The sequence below is a fragment of the Hoplias malabaricus genome, chromosome 2, assembly GCF_029633855.1.
Source record: "Hoplias malabaricus isolate fHopMal1 chromosome 2, fHopMal1.hap1, whole genome shotgun sequence".
In the NCBI taxonomy this organism is placed as follows: domain Eukaryota; kingdom Metazoa; phylum Chordata; class Actinopteri; order Characiformes; family Erythrinidae; genus Hoplias; species Hoplias malabaricus.
In genome coordinates, this window is record NC_089801.1 from 52,098,146 (window position 1) to 52,117,454 (window position 19,309).

At 38.0% G+C, this 19,309-nt stretch overlaps 1 long non-coding RNA gene across 1 annotated transcript in view; it reads left to right on the top strand.

Moving 5' to 3' along the window:
- Window positions 1-629, top strand: part of LOC136674270 (uncharacterized) — a 39,676-nt gene extending 39,047 nt beyond the window's left edge. Inside the window, exon 6 of the long non-coding RNA XR_010796031.1 lies at window positions 524-629. This is a non-coding gene — a long non-coding RNA (uncharacterized lncRNA). The remainder of the gene's footprint in view (window positions 1-523) is intronic.
- Window positions 630-19,309: the final 18,680 nt, after the last annotated feature.

The following is a 19,309-nucleotide window of genomic DNA, read 5'->3' on the forward strand; positions in this document are numbered from 1 at the left end:
CAATATTGCTGGAAATGTGTCTCAAAAAAAAAAAATGCAAGCAAAAATAGTGATCAGCATGGAATAAATTGCATACCATGGGTGCAGAACACTTGCAATGCTTTCGCTGATGTCTTGTAGATGGATGGGTTCTTTTTAGTCCAGCACTTTCCCACTTGTAAAAGACCTCCTCCTAAGAGTGCTGGGAATGGATTGGCTCTGATGCGGGGAGGTCCAAGATGGATGGCTGCACTAGAAACGTAGCAGCTATCACTGCTGAGCTGATAGCGTGAAAACTCAGAGTCGAGTTTACTAGAATGATTTATGCACTGAACAAACTTTAAAACCTCTATAAATGTGCCATAAATGCACATCTAGGGCAAATATGCATCTGAGGATATTACACGGTATCCACAAATTCATTCCATGGTGAGCATGCAGAGGATCCAGCAGCTCAAACACATTTTATATGGAACATATTCTTTTGGGGAATTCTCACATTCTTGCTACCATAATTCACTTACCTTCACTCTGTCTTTTACAGAGGGGCCATATTCAGGCTCAGAATTGCCTTAACTGACCTCACACCTCTGAGGCTGGTTTGAGATGATGAGAGAAGCCAGCTGGAATGAAATCCTGAAGTGGATTTTTATTTTTTACTTTTTACTTTTTACTTTTATCCTCTTTGGTGCTTTAACATTATTTATGTATATAATATCCAGCCAGTAAGAGACATTAATTACAAACTATTCATTGTTCAGTATCAGGAAAAAATATAGAAAAAAAATGCATTTAACAAAGAATTTTCAAAGAGGCCTTAAGCACTTAATATTTCATCAAAGGTTTCAGTATCTATTGTGTCCGGATTCATTACAACTTTTATTGTTTTCAGGAGTCTTGCTTTCAGTTTTTCAAATTACAATCCCTAATTCCAGAAATGTTGGGACATTGTGTAAAATGCAATAAAAAATATTTCCCAATTACCAAAGTTCTCCCAAGTCAGTTTGACTACATTTATCAAGGTAGAATGAAAATTTCTCATGCCATGCCATCTGAGGACTCAAAAGCCATGCACTTCCACAATGTTGCCCTAAACAGACAGAAACGTATCCGGAGTGCCTCAGTCTTTATGCCATATTATGTACAGTTGTGACTAAGTCGTGAGCCGCAACATATCATTGCAAAGAACAAGCCTTTAGTGGTTACCAATTCACCAGCTTGTCATGGAATGTTTTTTGGTTTAAATGTCTCAAATATTCTATAACATTTTTGCTACCCTTCTGCCTCTGTCCAATCTTTTTTTGGAGTGTGTTTCAAGTGTCAATTACTAAATTTTATATTTTTGGAAAATGAAATTCAGTCAAATAATTGGAAATCAATACTGTGTCATTCTGGGAACAGGATTTGTAATTTTTTTCCCCAACTCTCTAAAACTCTGGCAAAGTCAAAATAAGCTTCATCCTTCTCATGACTCATCCCTAACAAATTCAATGATGTCAAGGCCTGGGCTCTGGGATGACCAGACCAATGTTTTGAGAATGTTATGGATTTGGCAGTACTCTTCTTTGTCTCTTATTAGCTTGTATTTCTTTGTTTAATGTTTGTTCCTGTTTGTTCTGTTTCCTGTGTTAGTAATAAAATCCCACATCTCTGCATTTATTCCTGTGCCTTTCCTTCTTCTGCCTGTCTATTTCTAAAGACAAGTCTTCATATTGACTTATTGACAGTTTCAGGTAATTTCAGTTTTGAGATGCTTTACCAAAAGTGGAAGGACAGAAGAACACTTGTTGATTTTTTTTCCAAGAGTGGTGTTGATTGATCTCTCAAAGATCTTAAAGAGTTGTTTATCTGAAGGGGACAGTTTTATTGTGACACTAGGTCTTGCATGATTGTTAGGTTTTCCATTTCTGAAAATGTGTTATTGGACATATTTTTCTTTGGATTTCCCCTTGCCAATGGAAGTGGATTAAGCTTTGTCTAAATTCCTGAGAAATATCTACTGGACCATTAATGACTTGAAGTTAATGATGTTTTGACTGACTGCTCAATAGACAAAGAATGGGCTCTGATGTTTTGTATTGATGCTCAGCCATTCTTTTCCTTCACCTTCATCACTTTTAATGTCCACCACCACTAATGCATCTTCAAGGCTAAATTGCTGTGTTAAATGCATGCTGTGGCTGGATATTGATGTAAACATCATCATTCATAAACCGACTAGTTTTTGATTAGATCAGCCATTTAGCTCTGAACATACTTTGCATGGTTATAGCGGCTGTAATCAAAATGGACTGAAAATAGCTTTCTATTACCATTTCACCAAAGGACAGGGCCATTGATTAGATGCCACAGGATTAAAATGAGAAAACGATTAAGGAAAAACAAACAAAGCAGACAAATGACTATAAAATATGGAGGATAAGTTAAGATGGTTTTATGTGTCAGTTGACCCAAAGCTTGGGATCTATCAGAGACAGCCTAAAAATGTTTACAGTGCCTTTCTTGATTATAATTCTCAGAACTGGATTTGATCTCTGACATTTAAAGGATGTTTTGCTGGTCTCTGTTATATAGGTTGCTACTGTTGATGTTTATCTGCTCTAGTGACCTTCTTCTTCAAAGTGAATGCATGAAATGCCTCCTTCTTCCTGATCAAAGTGTGATTGCACAACATTTTATTTCTAACTAGTGTTACTTGCTGAATTTGAAATAGATAAACAGATACATACAGTCAAATCTTCCAAAGAGACTTAAAAGCAGTACAAATATAAGAAGTTGAAATTTTCCACACTAAAATATTTTACTGTTTTTTTTTTTTTTACCACAGTTCAATTACACTTTAAAGACTGTTTTCAGTGTCTTTAAATTGAACAACCTACAGCATAGAAGATCATGCATCGATCTCCCACCCTTCTAGGTCCCAGCTTGGTAAAGTAGCTAAATTAATAGACTGTGGTCAAAGTAGTATACTGTGCACTGTATATTTCATGCAACATCAGGAAACACTGTATCATTTCTAGCCACATAGTATATAGAGTGACAAGTGCTGAGCTGTGTGTGTATGCAAGACAAAGGGAAGTGGAAGAGAGCAGCAGATGGCATTATCCGCTCTTTCTCTGTTATTTAGGAGTTAATGAGGTGTTTAAGGGTGTTGTTCACAGTTGTATAGATGAAATGTGTTTTAGTCAGTTCTGTTGGTTATGTTCATGCAAGTTACACTTTAAAAGTACTTGTGCAATTGAAAACAGCACCTGCTTCAGTGTAGAAACAAATAAAAAAATATATTAAAATTTTGCTGAAATATTTTTTGCTAAATCAGTACTAATTTGTCGTTTAATTATATTAAGTTACAGTTAAAATTGTCATGATTGGCCCGTCCTTGTGTGTCTTGGTCTTGTTCTAGGTGTTTGTCTGTCATTCGTGGTAACTGTGGTTTGTTTCATTGCCTCCTTTTCTCTTTGGTCTAGTTTTCCTTGTCTATATTTTGTAGTTCTTTATGTCTGTTTCATCTCAGGTGTCTTCCCTCTTCTTGCTAGTTTGTTGTTTTGTTTGTCTCTCATAACTGTCCTTCTAGTGTGCCTATTTTGTTTTGTTAGCTCCCTGTGTTGTTAGCTCCCTGTTTTATTAGCTCTCGTTATTAGCTCTATGTGTTCACACCCATGTCTAGCTTTTAATTTAAATTTCTGTCTAGGTTTTGTTCAGTTCTGTATAACTCTCTGTTTATCTATTTGTTTTCATTCAACTCATCCAGTTCATGTTTTGCTTCTTTAATTATGGAAATCAAAGTTCAGTTGAATAAAACAGTAATTGCTGCTTTAATTATTAACACGGTTTTATAGTGAATTTATCATTCCACTGAGCAGTACTTGCTAGGTAATGACAGGTTGCTAAGTTTACATTGCAGCTATACATTACCTTTCTAAACAACTTAAAGTACTTCTTAAGGCCTTACATTAAGTGTCAGTTCCATTCTGGTATCACTATAAATGTCTGAATTGAATTTCACTTTATTTATCGAAATTTTTTTTACAGACATCTTTTTATTTAATGTGACAGTGACAAACACTTAACTCCCTTAGACCATAGAAACCATAAGAGAAAGAGGAAACCTTAAAAGGAACCAATACTCAGAAGCTGAATCCATCCTACTCTGGTCGACACCAGAGCAAAATAAGCAGTGTATAAACAGAAACCAGTATAAATGAATAACTCAGTTATAATGACAGTATTATTCAATGGCATGTTTGGAAAGTGCTAAAAGCTGTGTTAATAAAGTACTGTCTGAAGCAGAAGAAGAGTTATCAGTTCTAGATGAAGCCCAGTCTCATCAGTCAGTGGGAGGTGTGAAGGTGAGATACTCCAGCACATGCAGAAGACTCGACAAGAGATGAGGAGGAATCCACAAATCTGGAAGTGTGTTCTGGGGAATGTGTACATGCTGTCTCATGGTCAAAGCTGGCCGGATATCAGTCAGTTGCCAAACACTTGACGAAATAAAATGTATGGTTAAGCCTATACATAAAACCTGACTGTTTATGATTCCCTGACTTTGCCTTGAAGTTAATTCCAAAGCTTTTTTTTAATGAGAAAGTGTTCAGATTTAGCATAAAGTTAGACAGTTTAGCTGATTTCAAGCTAATATATCAAATATTTTGGACCAAGAAAATTTGAGTTGAGTAGAAGATAGTAACTTTTCCAACCCAGTATATAATATTATATATAATGCAAATAGTGGAGGTCCTAAAATAGAGCCTATTTTATAGAGCTTATTTTTTTAAATTGTTACATTATTGGTTAGGTGAAGCAGTTGCATTTTGATTTTTACCAGGCATCATTTAAGGTGGAAAAAAAAAAAAAAGCCAAAGTTTCTGTAAAACTGGACTTAATAAATTATTAGTAATGAGTAATAAAGTTATATTTTTCATTTATGTATCACACATAAAATTACCAACATGATGCAGTGATTATTTATTTATTATTATTATTATTATTATTAATGTATTTATTTATTTACATTTGGAACATTTCTTCAAGGATTTGATGGCATTCATTCATGAGAGCACTAGTAAAATTAGGTACGTTGTAAACATGAACGGAGTAGAAGATAATGTACACCATGTTAAAAAAAAAAACTCAACAATATTATGCTTCAACTATTACTCTGCCTGTGGAATAATATGTTAATTTCAAGGTAATGTATAATATTTCTAAGGCTATAGAAAGTGGACGTGATTCATGGGTTGAATAGAAGCTGTATACTCTCTTTGCATAATGTGTCCTTATTGCAAGCTTCTTATTACTGAACAAAGCTTTAAGCTTTTTTTTTTTTACAGATAAAAAGATATGAAGAGCCCTCAATCTCATCCTTGCACAATCCCTTTTTTCACATTATTACAAAAAATTGCTTCCGTTTAGGATGCACTGATGAATGAATGATGAAATTTTTTTTAAATGCTTAACTCCACTTCACACACAAAGACTTTTCATGGTTAATACACTCAAATCCAATTTGACAAACTGTCATTGTAGTTGTTCTTCTTTTAACTGAGAGTGGGCCTTGTTGTCCAGGTCTAACAGTTTTATTTGGTCACAAATAAAGCATAGATTCATGGCCAACTTTATTGGAAACCTCTACATTGTACTTCAATTTAATAGACCATTTATTATAAACACACACCTGGAGCTACCATACAGAGACCGATTTACAAGAAACATCAGTCTTGTACATCCATTCAGGTGTGATTTTATTAGAATCACATACCTTGATTGTCCACACACAGGCCAATTTATTAAAAACACCCATCTTGTACTTCAAGTACTGGCCAGTTAATTTGAAACACCTACTTTGTCTCTCCATTCAGGGCTGTACTTTGTTGTCCAGGGTAAACAGACTTTATGCCATAGTTGTGGTCGTAGATAATTTTGCAGATATCTACATTATATTTGTCCATTTTACTAGAAACGCCTACTTTGCATGTCCTCTCACTGGTCACTTAATTTGACGTCAATGTTACAAGTAATATTTAATTCCTTCCATCATACATTCACACATTAAAGGAACACTAGGTACTATCTTTACCTTAAAATTACAGCTTCAAAATCATTGTGATGCTTCACTGACTTGTAATAAGATGAATAGAGCCTCTGTCATTGATACTCTTGGCACAGCACTGAAGAAACAGCACTATGTAATATTCAGAGGAGGGTGGAAACCACAACCCATCCCTCCCCTTCCCCCTCACACTTAATTTCAGGACAGTGCTGTAAAGGTGAATTTCTGTAAGCCATTACAGAAAATGAATGAATGAATGAAGGATAGCAGAAGCCCAGGAGCAAAATTACCAAACCTAATAACCGTACCTAGTGTTCCTTAATGCTAGAATGTGTGATTTTGTGGAAAGTTTTTGAAATCAACTTAAAAAGTCCCAATGCCTACTTTCAGTCTCACTCCCAAAGCCACTCCACTAAAACACAAATACCACAGCTTGATTACTCACACCTTGCCTTCAAACACCATCCACCTACCTCAGGTTTTTTTTTTTTTAGTTGGAAGCCTTCTCTACCTTCATCCTTCTTTGTTTAGTGGTGCAAGTGGCTACAGTGAGGGTTAGCATCCCTTCAGCCTTCAGCAGCATATGTGGAGTGCATGCATTGGCAAGGTTATGTAGTAGACAGACAGGCAAGGTATCCAATCATTTTGTTTGATCCTAGTGAAATGATTGGACAGTTTTTAACAATCCTGTGTCCTATATAAAAAAGGACTATTTATTTACAACGTCATGGCATTTGTTTCACTAACTGTTATCAGGGTGTAAAAGTATTTCATTAAATATTACAAAAAGTGTTTTTTTTAAAATTCACCTATTCTGCCTTTAATTCATATTCTTTAACTGTGTCACAATCATTGGGCACAAGGCTGGAATAAACCAGTCCATAACAGGGCATCATACACTCATCCAGAAATACTCCAATTATCCTTCTATTTATTGGTTTTATTAAGCCACTATGCAAATGCATATTTACAGATTTGTTGACATGCCAGATTTGTCCAGTGTCCTGTACTGTAGTCATCATCATTATTCTGTTTTTGGCTTCAACACTGTGTTATAATTGTTGGAGCAATTACATTACGAATTATTTCAGTTCTCTCAAGAATTATCAATTGAAGATTTTCTAAGAAACGTTGTGTGAAGATCTTCATGTTTTTCTTGGAACTACACATCCAAGCCGACCTCATTTTATAAGAGGAAATTTTCCTTCCTCATGTTCAGGGTTTTCTTTTTGTTTGTTTTTTTTTTTTTTTTTTTTTTTTTGGGTAACTAAACAAATGCATTGAATTGGGGATAGTAAAGTGGCTAAAGGAGGCCGGGGAGGGAACAGGAGCATGAGAAAAAATATCCGTGGCCTCTTTATTCTTATTCCCGTAGCTTTCACTCAGGTAAATGACCCTGAATGACCTCTTTATACCCATAATCCTTCAGTTCCCTCAGTGCTGGGCGGCAGCAGCATCCCACAGCGAGCGCTGTCTCTCTTGCTCTATCTCTCTCTCTTCTGTCTCTCTCTCCCTTCCCCTTCCCTCCCCTCTTTCTTTTTCTCGCTCACATGCTCTCCTTTTTTTTTCCCTCTCCCTCTATGTACACCTTTTTCCCTCTCTCGACATTTATTTTTCCTCTCTCACGCTCTTCCCCTCCCTACCCCACATTATTACCCTTCCTCTCTCTTCTGTTTCTCTACCCCTTCTTCTGTTTTTCTATCTACATCCCACCATACATCCCTCCTCTATATGTGTTTGGCCATATGCCCAGTATTGTCATAACACGTGGTGTCTGAAAAGTGATAAAGTTCTAAAGTGCTGCAACCGTTCTTTTGACACCATTACCTCTTAAACACACACACCACACACACACACGTATACCCACAGAGTGGAGCAGAGAGCGAGAGACACTGAAAAAGAAAGAGTGAGCAAACGAGAGAGCTCAAGGTGAGTGGGTTGTGGGATTTGTGTCACAATTGATCAAACTAATGTATGCTACAGGGTGGCAGAATTTTGGCTCCGCTCAAGCTCATATGTTGGCCACCATTAAATCTGTTTAGACAGTAAAGAGTGTGGTGTGTGTGTACATATACTAACCTACCAAGCAGTTCTCACTTTCTGGAACTTCTCCACTACATTGTATCTTCTCTTCTATACTTATTTGATTTCCTGTTCTTATTTGATATTTGATTTCCATTAGTTCTTCGCAACAGTTGTTTTTAGAGAAAACCCCCAGCACACAGCTGTGTAGAGAACTGTGTTTTCTGGACTAATGGAACTAGAATGGCATTTGAAATGCACAATTAATCATCCAACCTCCTCAAAGTGAGACCAATGAGCAGTCACCAACTTTAATTTTCTTCAAAAGAGGCATTGTAGGAGCGGGTGTCCAAAAACATTTGGCCCTGCAGTGCTGAAAATATTGCCATTGAATCTCAAGTTATGTAGGGGGACACTGTGACATTGGCCTCTGAGGGCTATAAAGCTAACTGAGCCTCAGTGGGTTTTGTTGGACGAGGAAAACACCTGCCCGCAGCAATAGGTGAAGGTCACTATGCCCATTTTATATATATATATATATATATATATATATATATATATATATATATATATATATATATATATATATATATAAAACAGAAACAAAGAGACAGGAAGACAGAAAGTCAACTCCTGCTCATCAGCCTAACATAGAAACGTCACATCATGATTCATGTTCAAATGATCTGGATCTGATCTGAGCGCTATACGGGGAAAACAAATAGGCAGCTCAGTGTAAATACATGGAGGAATGGAAAACAGATTCTTTGATTTCATTTGCAATGACTTCCTTTCGCTGCCATGACGGATGATGCTAGTGCACTTTCCTGAACTGTCCTCTTCTGGAACGTTTGTTTTTGTCAGAAAAGCACCAAACATCCATAATTACATTCTCCATTTTGTTGGGGCCTCAATCCAACCATAAATCACCATTATGACAATTCCATTAATTTCCCCTTTTCTTTTAATGTGTCACGTAACCATGCTTGGAAAGAAAGAGCCCCTTCGACTGACTGGACAAGGCTAATCAGTCAAATGCAGTTGGTCTGGGAAGTTTTGAGTGAAGAAAAAAGGCTACAACTGAATCCATAGCTCTTGTTTAGCAAAGTTCATTCATTCTTCATTTGTAATGACTTCATCCTGATCAGGGTTGCAGTGGGTCCAGAGCCTACATGGAGTCACTGGGTACACCAAAACACACACTAGAGAGGGCAACAGACCTTTGTAGGTCACCGCACAATCACCAAGTCTCACACATTCAAACCTGTTGAAACATTCACCCAGGCAATCCACCTACCAGCATGTAAGGAAACAGCATCACTAAACACAGGGGAAACACACCAAACAACTACAACTACTTAGAATTAATGGGAGGTAAAATTTTGACCCACATGCATGGAGTCAAAATAGGTCAAAAAGATTTTGAGTTTGTAAAACAATACTCACAAATGTAACGGATTTTATAACTGCGTTTGAGCAACTACATACATGTAAAACGAAATCTGTAACTGCGTTTGAGCAAGTACCTACACGTAAAACTAAAATCCACAAATGTATTGGAATGCACAAACTAAAACAACACCAACAATAATAATAACTTAAAATCAAAAATGTGTAAAAAAAAGATTTGCATTTGTACGTCAAATGTCGTGAATGTGTGAATCAGTACCTTCTCAAATGGCTTAAAATGTGCAAGAGCAAACCTTTTTAAGGTTCCAAATGTGACAGTGGGAGTTTTTGAATGAGGTGGAAAAAATCCTCACATTCACCTTCTCTGCTGCGTGTGCGAATGTCTTTTTGCAGTTGCGGATTTAAGACCCTGTTTTGACGGCCAATTGATGGACCAATAGGAAGGCTTTAACTGGACCAACCAGATCGCGAGGTTTGTTTAACCAATCACTGATTCTGTTCCTGATTCTTGGAACCTTGTTTTTTTTTTAGCACAACCGAGAGATTTATCTGGATGAAAAAGCTCCCTGCCTTTATAGATGTTGCCACAAACAGGCATAATTTGTGTGCAGCAATAATCAGGTGGGTGGTACATGGTGGTACATAATAACAACATTGAATTCCAGGACCCAAGCTTTCCCAGCAGCTTTCAACATTGCCTAGAGCATCACACTGGTTCCACAAGATGGTCTGCTTTCTTTAGTGCGTTCTAGGACTCATCTCTTCCCCAGCTAAGCAAAGTACATGCTTCCCAGTCATCCACTTGATGTAGGAATCAACATGGGTTATTCAGATTAGTCTGTGGTGCACAGTGTTTGGAAAAAAATTCTATTTAAGCTTTAACAAGAACATTCTGGCTCTTGTCAGAATCGCTCAGATCCACTTGCATGTTAAAACTCAAGCAGCAAGTTAATTCATTCATTCATTATCTGTAATCGCTTATCCAATTCAGGGTCGCAGTGGGTCCAGAGCCTACCTGGAATCATTGGGCGCAAGGCGGGAATTCACCCTGGAGGGGGCGCCAGTCTTTCACAGGGCAACACAGACACACACACACTCACGGACACTTTTGAGTCGGCAATCCACCTACCAACGTGTGTTTTTGGACTGTGGGAGGAAACCGGAGCACCCGGAGGAAACCACGGGGACACGGGGAGAACACACCAACTCCTCAAAGAGTCACCCGGAGCAGGAATCGAACCCACAACCTCCATTCCCCTGGAGCTGTGTGACTGCGACACTACCTGCTGCACCACCGTGTTGCCCCAAGCAGCAAGTATTTTATGAAATTACTCTCATACGTCTTGAGGCCTCTTTCACACCTGGCATTAATACGTCTCAGGTAAGCAGATCACAAATGACTGTCAGAACGCATAGCTGTTTATTCCTGAAATTTAAGTGCATCCCCTGTGACTTGAGTTTTTGTTTGATTTCCAGTTTGAGGAGGGTCGTGGCACAGCTGTGCTCCTGCAGGGGGCGGATAAAACAGATATACTGGTAAAACTCTTTAATATCTTACTGTGAGAGAAACATAATGAACAAGAGGTTCTGTGCCCCTTTTTGGCTCACACACGCCAGAGATGGTGACTCGAGTCTGAGACTCGGACTCAAACTTTGACTTCAGACTCGACTCAAGACTCGCCTTCAAATGACTCTGACTGAATTGGCCACAGATATCAGCACTGACCATGGCGGCAGCAAGTTCACTCGCCGGAGCTGAGCGTTTGTTGATAAATTTAGTCATAAAATATACCTCTTTATTAATATTATTGGTTACGTTTTGCTGGAATTTTATTTATGGTATTAGCCTATAAGCTGCATATTAATTTGTAATTATCTGGTTAATTTACCAGACTGCTATTTATTTTTACTATGCTGTCTGCAGCAAAGCACATCTACCGAATAAAAGGTACTATGGTTTTATTCTTGCTTGGTGTTTATTAAAAATAAACAGCCTGTCTAACAATAAATTAATGTCGACTTGCCAGTGGCGTAACCCAAACTGGTCCAAGTCCTCCTCAGCCGAGTGCTAATTCGTGTGAGCTCACGCACGAAGATGCATTCTCAATGATTATTCCACAGTTTCATGAGTCTCGGAGTCAAAAACGAGGCACATGTGGCAACCGTGCTGCACCAGACGTGCTTTACTAAATATGCTGCGTGAGGCACAGTTTTCTCTTCTATTAATATAACTCGTCACGTAAGTGGGATTAAAAATTGGTCCCACGCAGACTCTACTTAAAATATTTTTCTTCAAACACTGAAAAAACGTTGAGGCCTGAGGTGCCTGCGCTACACATCCAGGTAATAATTAATTACAACAGATGCTAAACACAAACAACTCCATGAATCCTGTTGTTCAGTTAAAAATAGTTCAAATATTGCAAAATACAGTTAACTCAAAATTTCCTGTGGGTTTCTACACATTGCATTGAAATATATGTTTTAAAAGCAATTATAAAATTGATACTGTAGTGTGTTCTAAGAATGACAGTACATGATTTAAACTCATAAGAAGCAATGCAGTGTTATGGACTAGACCAAATGGTATTCATGATTTTCAACCATAGGAGACTTAAGACTTGACTTGGACTGCTCCCTCAAAGACTTGAGAGTTTACTTGGACTTGCAAAATATGACACACGCACACATTACTTTAAGCTTTTTTTTTTTCATGCTTATTGCTGTTGGACGGGCATCGAAACACTTCGGCATTCAAACTACATATATGGTCAAGTGTTTTTGACCATGTCGAGATGCATTGTACTACTGTTCCTATTCACACCTGTACTGTGCTGGTCACTTATGATCTGATCATCCAGTACGCATGTTAATTCCAGGTGCGAATGCAGTTCAAAATACTTCTGCCTTATGAAAAATTTTCTTTCTCTTTTCTTTTTTTTCTTTTTTTTTTTTTAAATGAATTACATTTTAACACTGTAAAGTTATATATAAGCTCTAGTTCATGACAATAACCATTGGCTCAGGAGCTGTTAAATGGTTTTCTATTAAAGGCTCAGTGCTGAAATATCATCATGAACTAGGACATGATTCAAGTATTATTGGTATATGAGGCAAACTAAGCCATCATTTTCATGAATAAAGTAATTGTGCGTGGGGCTTGTTTCTATGCACTGAAGCTGATAGACGAATTGTGTTACGATAATGCATGACAGTTTCCTGAATCAGGCACAGAGGAGTTCGTACATGGCTTAAAGCTTTTCAATCTGGGCTCCTTTCTACACAGCTTTGATGAATAAGGGCCAGTGTGTGTTTGGATTTGCATTTGATGTTGTTTCTGCAGGGAGTGTCTCCTTGCCTTTGTTTTGCTGGTGTGTGTGCCCTTGGTATTTAAAGAGGCCTCCCACTGAGAGATAGTGAACTTTTAAAGCACTAATCATGGGGTGTGTAATTACTGTGGGCCTTAGGAGATCAAAGGGTTGGAAGGAAGAGGGAAATGATAAAACAACAAGCCATTCTGTGACAGAACACTGAGGGACACCGAAAAATAGCTGAAAATATTGTAGGCGTATATCTCAGATACGCTCGGCTATTCATCTTATATTTGAATGCCCTGCTGCAGTGATCTCTTAAAGTGCTGTGGTGTATATGTCATGAAAGGCTTCTTATTGCATTTCATTTCATCATTGTTTTCTTGCCCATAGCTCACTGACACATTTGCTGAAAGGTTCTAAACTTTCAATTGATGTACTTGTTTGCAGAAGAGGGAATGTAGAATATGTCCAAAAGTTTGTAGACACCTCTTAAAATGAACTTCAGCTATATTAAGATTCAGGCATTCAGTTGTGCTCACACCATTTGTATAATCTCCATAGAAAATCATCAGGAATCATGGAATATGCTTTGGACCGGTTGTGCAGGAGAATGACTTCACAGTGAGGTGCACTTAATGTATTTGCACTTAATGTATTTTCATCTACTTGTGTGCAGGACATCTGTGTCTGAGACTAACTGTTGGAAGTAACCCTAAAAAAAAGGTAAAATAAATACTATAGTGTTCTCGGTGTTCTCTTAAGTTTTGAAGTGAGATAAGTTGTGCTATTTTTTTTTTCTTGTGATTCAGAACTGATCATCCATCATCGACCTGGTCTTACTAATGTTTATGCAGCTGAATGCAATCAAATTTTCACAACAATTTTCCAACCTCTAATGTAAAGCTCTGACCAGAATATTAGATGCTGTTAGGGCAGCAAAAAGAAAGACAAAATATATGATTATAAATACATCTTATTTTGAAAGAAATACTTTCACCAACTTTCGCTGGAGATTTTCTTCCGCCATCAGCCCAAGGAGGATTTAAACCTCTTCAAAACACCTGGAGGTAATGTTACAAGCTGCCATTTTGATTTGGATAACAATAAATGTGAAAGCTGCTGTACTTTCAGAGATTTTACGAGCGGCGTATTTGTGCTGGGACTCTGCATTACGTGGGTAAATTTCAGGTCTCTCTGGTCAATCAGCGCTCTGTAGGGTTTACACGTCATGAATCAAACCTGAGCAGGGACTGAAAAACTACCTGATTCTAGGAACCAAGTACCAGATTTGGCCAGTGGAAAAGCAAAAGAGTAATCCAGTGATATTCAGTGTATATGGCCATGATGTGCTTCAGTTGTGTTCAGTGTCAGCTTTCACAGGGAGATCACAAATGCAGAAAAATATATATAGAAGGAATGGAATATTATATGAATACACAAAATTATGTATAAGATGAACAATGCATGTTTAATTTTGTTCTTTGGGAGAGGTGAGTAACATATTACATGTTTAAAAACCATATATTATGTTCTCTTTACCTGCCCTATATATTGTAACTGAAACAAAACTGAAACTTTTAAAAATGTTACAGATACTAGTAATTTAATGTACATTTTAATAAGCAATTACACTAAAGACATTTTTATTTTATAGCAAAATGACAGTAAGCATACTTGACATATAAGTGTTAAACTGAAACAAAAGGCGTGATTAATGTATGGTGTCAGCCGAAAGTTAAGTGCCACCTCCTTGTTCGATTAAAGATTAAGTGGTCACTTAATAGGAAAGTTTTGTAAACAAGGGGCCTAGGTTATCTGATTGTGAATGAGTCCTTGACCTTCCTTTCAGATGACACTGAAGAGCCTCTTTAATATGTTCTTATCATTTTAGCTCACAAACACTTAACACCAGCATCTACGCATGCTCCAGTGAGTTTTCAGCAGATTGACTTTGGCAGATGAATTGTGCTTGACAGCAGATTACTTGTCATTATTTATCTGGACTACATAGAAATCGTTTTAGCACCTGGGGCGTCCGTGTGAGTTAGTATGAAGTGCTTCCAAGCACATAATGACAACATTTAGAAGAATAAAAACACACACATACATATTGCTGCATGCACTTGGTCACATGTAATTCTTGATTTATTGGAGTGATAGAATATTTACAGAGAACAGGCAAAACTGGTTTATTAGCTGAATTCAACCTATTGTGAAAAGGAGAATAAACTCTATGCAATGGTATGGTCTAGCTAGTAAGTGCACTACATTGCTGGATACATTTTATTCAACATTTCTTCTGAAATGTAGATATTGCATAAATATTTGCTCCAGTACTAGACTCTAATCATCAAAGTATTTAGAGTGTACTCTCACTTGGCCCAGTAAACACATATCAAATTGGAGTACAATTGTCCCTGTCCCCACTGTGTGTTGTGCTGGTACAAGTGGATCAGACAGTTTTTAAATACCTTAGTGTCCTTTGTGAACTGAAAGTGCTCCAACAACCAACGATATCCAGCCAACAGCATCCTGGACAACGGCATCAATGTCACTGCAGTACTGAAACTGATACACCACCTGAATCATATCTGCTCTGTGGGGGTCCTGACAATTGAAGAGCAGGGTGAAAGGGGGGAAATAAAATATAAAGAGTAACAAATGGACTATAATCTGTATTTATAAAACTACAAAGTGCTCCTGTATGGTCAATGGACAGTGATTGTAGAAACAAGGAGGTGGTCGTAATGTTATGGTTAATTGATGTATAAGAGGTATATAGTTGTGAATTTTACCAAATATCTCAAAAACAATACCATTAAACACTGCACCTCAGCAGTGGACCATGCCTGGGCATTGTTAGCACTCACACTAACATGTACAGTGCATGAGTCCAACTGTTCAGAGCACGAGAATTTGGGGGTCAACCATGCCTGTGTACACTCTGGATTGCCTTGTGTGTGCACACCCTTAGACTAGGTGCTGCAACTTTGCTGCAAGAATTTGATGAAATGCATCCACAAGAGTTTTAGTGAAGTCAGATTTCAAAGTTGGATGACAAGTTCCATGTTGCAAATGCCAGTCCAGCTCTTCCTAAATATATTTGATGAACATCACTGTAGAGAACTGCTTGTTAACACACCTTTTATACCCCAGTGTCTGATGCTTAGCATTAAGCCTGATGACCTTGGCATCAAGCATAATTGTGTACAGCTGCTCCATTTCATTTCAGGCTTTTCTTTGGACATTATGAGAAATTGTCACAGATGTTTGGACATATAGTGTATAAAGTGTGTAATAAAATTGGCAGAACTATGTTTATGTTTATTTTCTTTAGAGAACTTAACTTACTAATTAGAAGTGACTTACTAATTTAAAAAAATATATAAAAATATATGTAAAATTATAATAGTAAAATATATATAGTTATGTGGTATGATGTATTAATACTGAAAAAGTGTAATGTCAAAGCCTCTGAGTTTCTTTTTATGGGAACATCCTACTTAAGATTGATTTATGCTTTTGTGTTGATTTGGCGCAATGTCTATGCCATAGCCATCACACATGGCCTATGTCACTGTGAGTGTTTATACTTGTGCACTGGTGGGTCTGCAATTACACCACCCAAACACTAGGGCTGTGTCACATAAATAAGGGGTCCTCAGACTTTTTAATCAAGGGGCCAGCTCAAAGATTTTCAGTTTTTGTGGGGACCAGATTTCAGCCAGAGAAGAAAACATGTAGAATAAAAAGCTATTTACCATGTCATAAATTCATAAATATTGTGAAATTAAAGTTTTTTTTTAATTAGTATGAGATTAAAGTCATAATATTTCGCAAATTTAATGTCAGTGGAGTATGGGATGCCATTTCATTTCACTAGCGCATCTACACTGAGTTTTGTGGTACACGTGTGTGAGTGCACCTGGAAAACTTCTCGCTAAAAAGCTCAGATATTGAATTATTTTTTCTAATATTTTTGAAGTAAGAGGCAGCTTGGAAATGGGCCTATAATTATCCAGAACTATGGGAACAAGACCAGGCTTTTTAAGCAGGGGATGCACTACTGCATGTTTAAAACTCATGGGAACAACACCAGAGGACAAACTGCTGTTGATAATGGTTAAAACCTGCTGCCCTATACTAGGAAAAACCTCTTTAAAAAAGTGAGGAGACACAGCATCATATGTGGATCCTGAAGGCTTTATCTGGCCCACCACATCTTCCAGGTTCGACAGAGTCACTGGCTCAAATTTTTTAAACACAGCCAGGCTTGGGGCAGTGTCAGATGGGTCAAAGGCAGGAGCTGTTATAAGAGCTCTGGCAGTGACAACCTTATCTATGAAAAAGTGCAGAAAATGATTACACGTTTCAGGGGAATCTTCCAAGCAGAGTGGCTGAGGGGCCCTTAGAACAGAGTCAATGGTCTTAAACAGTACATGTGGGTTATGCTGATTTGTGATTATAATTTTGGCCAGATATTCCCTTTTAGCTTCTTTAACAATGTTTTGATAAGAACGCCAGCAATCTTTTAAAATTTGAAATGAAACCTGCAGTTTGTCCTTCTTCCATTTGCGCTTAGCTCTGTGACACTTCCGCTTTGCTGCAAGAGCTCTGTCCACTGTGGGAAAAATGATTCAGTAATCATTATATTTTTCAGCTACCTTGATACTTTTATTATTTTTAAGAAACAGTATTATTTTACCTTGTGCAACAGGACAAAGGATAAATGGTGTGTGTGTGTGTGAAGGGGGTAGGTGTTAACTATCTGAACTTATTGTAAAAAACAGACTCTCCCAGTAAAGGGCTCAATAGGTCATTGGAAAGCCTAGCAACGACTGACACTGGCATCAGGGAGCCAATCAGGGTGAAGCATATACGCTAGGGGAAGGATATTATCAGGGGTCACACATCAAGCCAGCGAAGAACAGACCAGCTAAGGGAGAGGAAGCATTGCTGTACTGTTCTTCCCAGAATTCTGTATAATAAACTGTTTTAATTGTTTATTCGAATTCTCTGTGTTGACCACATTTGTTCCCAGTATCTACATCAACGAATACGCTTACAATACACAATTTGGTGACCCCGACGTGATGTAGGGGAATTGAGACGGACGAACCGAACTATTCTTTAATTCATCCAGGCGCCAACTTTAAAAGGTAAGCAGAAACCTATTATAATAAATTCTGCACATTGACTATGATTAAAAAGATGAATGGTAGATTATAGTATGTAAACCTAACACAGAGATTTTGTTTGAACAATTTAAAAGTTAGTCAGAGGAAGGAATGCGTTTCGAGTGTATCATAATATTATGTTTTTGTGTTTGGCTGGGTGGTGGTGGACCTCTCTGAGCCGCTGACGACCACTCAGATTAAAGACTAGGAGACTGGGTCTCTTTGGGAGTGGCCTTCCCTAAACCCCCAGTCAGGGACTGGGGCTCGTGTCTGGGACAGAGAAAGGAAAAGCCTCGAGTCAGGGACCGAGGTCTGTACGTCAGGGACTGCAGTAAAGGAAACCGTGTTCTCCGAAATTTCCTCCCGTGTGGATACCTAACGGTGATAACGAAGCACGGTTGAGTGGAAAGGAGGAGTGAAGACCCCCACTGGAAGAATTTGAGGTTAAGTCCAGTCTTTGATCAATATGGCAGACTCAAATAAAAGGTATTTAGAAAAGGAATTACATTTCAGATTTGGGGAAGGGAAATGGCAATGGAAATCTGTAAAAGAACAATGTGAATTACTTGCTGATATATATAAATAGTGAAAGGATTGGAACCCAATATTAAGAAAAGGGAGGATTTAGAAAATGAGGTGAACAGGGATTTGAATGAGGCAGTCAAATAATTTAATGCGGGTAAACGGGAGGAGAAGATATCCCTAGGAAGAATGCTAAATGAAATGACCATAATCAGAAATAAGGCAGTGCAGGAGGCTAAAGAGAAGTTGGAAAACGCGGGTTTATTAAGACGTAAAAAGGCTAAAAGTAAAAGTGACCAGGCAGAAGTGGCTTTGATTAAGCTGAAAAGATTGAAATGTGCTTACAATGGCAATTTGTTTGCTATGATTACACATACCACACCTAATACTGATTCACCAGCCACTGACACTGATTTATGTGACCAGAGCTAGAAGTTGCAGAGCACTCAGCACGGCTTGGAGGCAGGGACTCCCCCCACACACATTCCAGACAGGAAATATGATACTACACACATAGGGAGGGGGTGGCATCACTGGTTACACTCTCACCTGATCAGTATAAGTGGTTTAAAATGTCTGAGACATCTGTACCACACATCTCATTAGCATTACACCCCAAACATACAGCTAAGCAATTGGGCCCCATGATTAAGAGAGCTGCGGAGACTACGGACTGGGTTCAGACTCAACTGCCTAACGTGATCTACTCGCCGTCTAGTAAAATTTATCATATTAAGGGCTGCTGCTCTGACACCGTTACATTGACTCATGACATCTTAGCTAGACACCATGGGAGGGAAGATGTTGATCACCCCGACATGGGAAAGGTTCTG